The sequence below is a fragment of the Triticum aestivum genome, chromosome 6B, assembly GCF_018294505.1.
Source record: "Triticum aestivum cultivar Chinese Spring chromosome 6B, IWGSC CS RefSeq v2.1, whole genome shotgun sequence".
Classification (NCBI taxonomy): domain Eukaryota; kingdom Viridiplantae; phylum Streptophyta; class Magnoliopsida; order Poales; family Poaceae; genus Triticum; species Triticum aestivum.
The window spans coordinates 620483462-620490776 of record NC_057810.1 but is presented as its reverse complement, the minus strand read 5'-3'; positions in this window follow the sequence as shown (position 1 = coordinate 620490776).

Below are 7315 nucleotides of genomic sequence, written 5' to 3'. Positions count from 1 at the left end.
CGGCGCCTTACAAGGTGCCGGATAAGAAGGCCACAGGGACCAGGAAAGATCTTTGGCGTAAAGCCGCGTCGGGTTCATTGTTCGAAGATGCTGAAGCGCCCTCCTCCAATGAAAACGAGGAGGAGGAAGAGGAGAACCCTCTCCCCCAAACCGAGGGGGAGAAGAAAAGGAAGGCCGCCCCTTCCGGGGAGGCCGAAGGGTCCAAGAAGGGAAGGACCCTCCCTCCGGACCACTCCACAACCGCCGCCTACAGCGAGGAGGAGTGGCTACCCAGGGCTAAGCCCCTAGGTGAAGTCGTAAGTATCCGGATGCCATAATGCCTCTTGCACGTTTTGGTTTTAGGACTTATTGTGATGTAAAGACATGTTTGTGCAGTCCGTCCAGGGCCCATATCGATCTATCCTCCTCGGATGGGTCCCTGAGTTCATCGGAGACGAACAACTATTCACTCCCGACGGCCTCCTCTCCCCGACTTGCAGACGACACCGAAGTGTTGTCTCAAAGGATACTGGGCCAGGGAGAGATGGATCCGGTGGCGCCTCAAGGCAGAACCTCCGGTGCTGTTAAGGGGGACTACAGCATGCTTGACCCCCAGTTGGATACTGTGCCGGAACCTCCAGTGGTTCCGAATTCAGGTAGGTAACCTCCCGTCAACAAGGGCGAGCCGCCTATGCCGATGCCCTCTGTCCATCCAGAGGCATCTGATAACTTGGTGGAAGCACTTCAGAGCGCTTCCCTTGATGAAGGACACCGTACTCTTATGAGTATGGTGATTGCAAAGGTTCAGTCTGCCAAGAGAGGATTGACCGAAGCCTGCGCCAGCCTCTTCACAGGCTTTGAGGAAAGTAGTTTAAATTGTGAGAAAGTATCACAGTATAGACAGTAGCCCCTGATGCTCTATTTGGTGTTCGGAAAGAAAGGCCGAACAAAGGATCAAATATTGTACCCAGGAGTCTAATCATATTATGTCTATGTGAATAAGCAAGCATCGCTGCTGGCCGCCGACGCCACTGTGGAGGTCTCCGGACTGAGGAAGATCCTGGGGCGGGCCGAAGAACAGCTTGGCCTTGTAAAGAGGCAGCTCGAGGAAAACAAAGGTAAGTAATACCCCGTTTGAATGTTATGTAAAGGAAAAAATCAATGATTCTAAATAGAAGCACAATGAATTTTACTAGGGGCCACAACCGAAGTGGCGGCCCTTAAGAAAGCATTGTCCGAGGCCGAAAGCAAAGTGGACGAGGAGCACACGGAGCGCGAAAAAAAGTGGCGCGGGTTGATGAGGTCCAACAACAGCTTCAGGACTTTGTCAAAAAATTCGAGTCCTTGGAGCGTGACTCCAAGACGCAGGAGTCGGATCTTGCGAAGGCCCGTCAGAGCACAATAGATGCCAAGGGCGAAGCCCAGAAGGCCCTCCAAGAAATTGGGGCGGCCAAGAAGATAGCTGCGGGTAAGGCTTTCATTATGCAAAGCAGGCATGTGAAGGAGTCTTTCCTTTTACTTACCCGAGTTCGGAGCTCTCCAGGAGCATTCGCTGATCTGCCATGCAGTGTCTCTGATGCTGCAGAGTTCTACCAGGCTGAGGAAAGGAGCTCGACGGATAAGCTGTTTTGGTCCCAGTATATTGGGGCCGATCAGCCGGTGCCCTTGAGCGACCAGCTGAAGCAAATGGTCGAACTTCACAAAGCGGCCGAACTGGCCATGAAGGACTTTATAGTCCGGTTGTGGCCTGTCTTGCCCCTGCCCAGCAGCTACTTCGGCCTTGTCAAGCGGATGGTAGATGCCTGTCCGCGGCTGGAGGTCGTGAAGCGGTCCGTCTGCATTGAGGGTGCATGCAGGGCCTTGGCCCGTGCGAAGATGCACTGGGGGAAGATGGACGCCGAGAAGCTAGTGATAGAGGGACCTCCGAAGGGCAAAGATCATCACCACCCCGAACAGTACTATGACAATGTCCTTAAAGGTGCCTGCCTTGTGGCGGAGAATGCACCAGAGATGTAATATTTGAATGAATGTACTCATGTCATCCTGTAATATGATAACGAGTTTATTTGCGCTATACGACGCTTGTTGATTTAAAATATTACCTTCTGTGCGGCCATTTTATAAATTCCTGAGAGTTGCCAGTTGTCGGCTTCTGTCCCCATGTAACTAGTACTGGGGTGTTCGGGATAAGTATAAACACTCTTTATCCAAATTTTTGGTCCTTTGAAGGAGGTGTTTAGTGCCGTGAACGAGGCAATCGGACTATGTGGCTTTATCGCCCTCACTTAGCCCTAGAAGTCAATAATTTTAAATTTTGGCGAAGCCCCTAGTATCCGAAAAGCCGGACTCAGGGCACTATACACGCCTAAATCGGACGAGGCCGATTCCTCGCCTGAAGTGGAAGAAAATCTTTAAGGATTTGAGACCTGTCGAACAACGACCAACTCTCGCCTTATCATGACAGTCAGTTTTCGGCTTTCTCTACTGAGGTGCTCGTCCGAAAGAACCGGGACACAATCGTAGTAGTTCTCCTAGCGCTACCTTAGCCGATATAGCGGAACGTAAGGTACCAAAACATAGGAGCCGGGCATACCCAACTATTGACCCAAGACATGATTCAGAGCTAATGCATATAATGCTATAAGTTCGGGGTGCCGCACCATCGAAAGTGTTCAGACTTTTCTTGCCAGATTATGGGGTACTGAAGCCTTTGGCAAACTGGCCGTGCCAAAATGCACGGGTGTGATAAATAAGCAGTAAAAAAAGTAGATGAATGAACATAAGAGCAAGCTGATGCTATATGCTATTGTCCCTTGTTTATTCAAATGATATGTCAAGGTGTACATATACAAGTAGTGCGATAAGCAAAATAAGACTGTTTGACACATTCTGACCAGGAGCGGGCGATATGCGGGTATGTAAAATAGGTATAATGATCATTATCAGAGACCACCTGAGGATTCCCATGTGTGCCCAAGCTTCTTGTCCTCCGGGTGTGTCCGTCCGTTTTGTGTCCGGTAACCGGTATTTTCGGAGGAGCCTCCTGAAGATAGGGACCTGAAAGAGAAATATGGCTGCAAAGATGCATGGGTCCCAGGGTAGTCAAACCGCATTGTGGACCGTGTCATGGTTGTGCCTCCGCCTATGCCCAGGGTATTTTAAGTGCGTAGTTATGCACGCGCGGCACGAATGTCGCCGCTTGACTAGGACTAGGGCGAAGGCCGGATTGCTAGTCGAGCTCTGGACGTGCCGGATGAACCTGCTGCGGAGTACTCCAGACTCGCTTGACGGTATCTGCTATGTCTTGAGCTAGCGTTGGTTTTCCCTGAAGAGGAGAGGGTGATGCAGCAAGTGTAGCGTAAGTATTTCCCTTAGTTTTTGAGAACCAAGGTATCAATCCAGTAGGAGGCTCCTCAAAAGTCCCACGTGCCTACACAAACAAACTAAGAACTCGCAACCAACGCAATAAAGGGGTTGTCAATCCCTTCATGGCCACTTGCGAAAGTGAGATCTGATAGAGATAGTATGATAAGATAAATATATTTTTGGTATTTTATAATATAGATGCAAAAAGTAAAGATGCAAATAAAAGTAGATTGAAAGTAAAGATGACAAGAGATAGACCTGGGGGCCATAGGTTTCACTAGAGGCTTCTCTCGAGAGCATAAGTATTACAGTGGGTGAACAAATTACTGTTGAGCAAATGATAGAAAAGCGAATAATTATGACATTATCTATGCATGATCATGTATATAGGCATCACGACCATAACAAGTAGACCGACTCCTGCCTGCATCTACTACTATTACTCCACACATCGACCGCTATCCAGCATGCATCTAGAGTATTAAGTTCATAAGAACACAGCAACGCATCAAGCAAGATGACATGATGTAGTGGGATAAACTCATGCAACATGATATAAACCCCATCTTGTTATCCTCGATGGCAACAATACAATATGTGTCTTGCAACCCTTTCTGTCACTGGGTAAGAACACCGCAAGGTTGAGCCCAAAGCTAAGCACTCCTCCCATGGAAATAAAGATCAATCTAGTAGGCCAAACCAAACCGATAATTCGAAGAGACTTGCAAAGAACTCAATCATACATAAAAGAATTCAGAGAAGATTCAATTAGTATCCATAGATAAATCTGATCATAAACCCACAACTCATTGGATCTCGACAAACACACCGCAAAAAGAGATTACATCGAATAGATCTCCACAAGAGAGGGGGAGAACATTTTATTGAGATCCAAAAAGAGAGAAGAAGCCATCTAGCTAAATAACTATGGACCAGTAGGTCTGAGGTAAACTACTCACAACTCATAGGAGGGGCAAGGATGTTGATATAGAGGCCCTCCGTGGTCGATCCCCCCTCCGGCAGAGTGCCGGCGAAGGCTCCAAGATGGGATCTCGCGGATACAGAAGGTTACGGTGGTGGAAATTGTGTTTCGTGGTGCCCCTGGATGTTTTCGGGGTCCGTAGGTATATACAGGAGGAAGAAGTACGTCGGTGGACGCCCGAGGGTCCCACGAGACAGGGGGCGCGCCCTACAGGGGGTGCGCGTTTATTGATCAGCAGCAAAAATAATCAATGCAAAAGCACATTTCTGTGATTTATTGAATTTTTTCTCGTGAGCACAAAGTTTCTGTTTTTCAGCAGAATCGAATCAACCATCATCATAGTTTATCCTATAGGTTCTACTTGGCACAAACACTAAACAAAAGATAAAAACACATCTAAACATAAAGTAGAAACAAAATTTAACACTAAACAGGAACAAAAACAAAGACAATAAAGAAAATTGGGTTGCCTCCCAACTAGCGCTATCGTTTAACGCCCCAAGCTAGGCATAAAAGCGAAGATAGATCTAACGAGTGCCATCTTTTGCACTTGACTCATAAGTAGCACGCATGATAGATTCATAAGGTAATTTGACTTTCTTTCTTGGAAAGTGCTCCATGCTTTTCTTTAAGGGAAATTGGAATATAATGTTCCCTTCTTTCATATCGATAATCGCACCAATCGTTCTAAGGAAATGTCTACCAAGAATAATAGGGCAAGAAAGATTGCAATCTATATCAAGAACGATAAAATCTACGGGCACCAAATTTCTATTTGCAACAATAAGAACATCGTTGATCCTTCCCATAGGCTTTTTAATGGTGGAATCCGCAATGTGCAAATTTAACGAGCAATCATCAAGATCATGGAAATCTAGAATATCACATAAAGTTTTCGGAATTGTGGAAACACTAGCACCCAAATCACACAAAGCAAAACACTCATAATCTTTAATTCTAATCTTTATAGTAGGTTCCCACTCATCATTAAGTTTTCTAGGTATAGAAACTTCCAAATTAAGTTTTTCATCATAAGATTGCATCAAGGCATCAACAATGTTTGGTAAAAGATTTGTTTTGACTATAAGCATGAGGAGAATTAACAACGGATTGCAACAAGGAAATACAACCTTTTAAAGAGCAATTATCATAGTCAAATTCCTTGAAATCCGAGATAGTAGGTTCAACATTATTAGAAGCTTAGGATTCTGCAATCTCACTTTTACCAAATTTAGCATTAAGATCTAAAGACTCCGAATTCTTGGGACGCCTTCTAGGCAAAGTTGATTCATCATCAGTCCCATAATCATCAAAATTCATATTGCAAAACATAGATCTAATAGGAGATGCATCAATAACTTTAAGATCCTCATCATTATTTTCACGTAATTTTTCTGGTTTAGTGGCCATCTTATTGACTAAGGTGGCTTGCTTGTCAGAAATTTTGGCTATAGCATTTTCAAGCCGGGTAATTTGAGCGTTAACGCCATAGAATTCATTATTCATATCATCAAGCTCTTTGTTCATAAACCCCCCAAAACTTTTTTGTTCCTTAAGCTCTTTTCTAAAGAAATTATTATGCTCAAATTGCAAATTCATGAAGCTTCTAATATTTCATTCAATCTCATCCATCCTTCTGAGAAGGTGGTCAGGACCTTTAGGCAAAGCCATAAGGGCAAACAGGCACACAAGCAAAGAAAAAAACGACAAGCAAAAAGAGAGGAGGAGATTGGGAAAGAGAGGGCGAATAAAACGGCAAGGGTGAAGTGGGGGAGAGGAAACCGAGAGGCAAATGACAAATAATGTAAATGCGAGGGAGATGGGTTTGTGATAGGTACTTGGTTTGTCTTGACTTGAGCGAAGACCTCCCCGGCAACGGCGCCAGAAATCCTTCTTGCTACGTCTTGAGCTAGCGTTGGTCTACCCCAAAGAGGAGAGGGTGATGCAGCAAGTGTAGTGTAAGAATTTCCCTCAGCTTTTGAGAACCAAGGTATCAATCTAGTAGGAGGCTCCTCAAAAGTCACACACGCCTACACAAACAAACTGAGAACTCGCAACCAACGTAATAAAGGGGTTGTCAATCCCTTCACGACCACTTCCGAAAGTGAGATCTGATAGAGATAGTATGATAAGATAAATATATTTTTGGTATTTTATAATATAGATGCAAAAAGTAAAGATGCAAATAAAAGTAGATTGAAAGCAAAGATGATAAGAGATAGACCCGGGGGCCATAGGTTTCACTAGAGGCTTCTCTCGAGAGCATAAGTATTACGGTGGATGAACAAATTACTGTCGAGCAATTGATAGAAAAGCGAATAATTATGACATTATCTAGGCATGATCATGTATATAGGCATCACGTCTATAACAAGTAGACCAACTCCTGCCTGCATCTACTACTATTAGTCCACACATCGGCCGCTATCCAGCATGCATCTAGAGTATTAAGTTCATAAGAACAGAGCAACGCATTAAGCAAGATGACATGATGTAGAGGGATAAACTCATGCAATATGATATAAACCCCATCTTGTTATCCTCGATGGCAACGTGTCTTGCAACCCTTTCTGTCACTGTGTAAGAACACTGCAAGATTGAACCCAAAGCTAAGCACTTCTCCCATGGCAAGAAAGATCAATCTAGTAGGCCAAACCAAACCGATAATTCGAAGAGACTTGCAAAGATAACTCAATCATACATAAAAGAATTCAGAGAAGATTCAATTAATATCCATAGATAAATCTGATCATAAACCCACAATTCATCGGATCTCGACAAACACACCGCAAAATGAGATTACATCGAATAGATCTCCACAAGAGAGGGGGAGAACATTGTATGGAGATCCAAAAAGAGAGAAGAAGCCATCTAGCTAAATTACTATGGACCCGTAGGTCTGAGGTAAACTACTCACAACTCATAGGAGGGGCAAGGATGTTGATGTAGAGGCCCTCCATGGTCGATTCCCCCTCCGGTAGAGTGCCG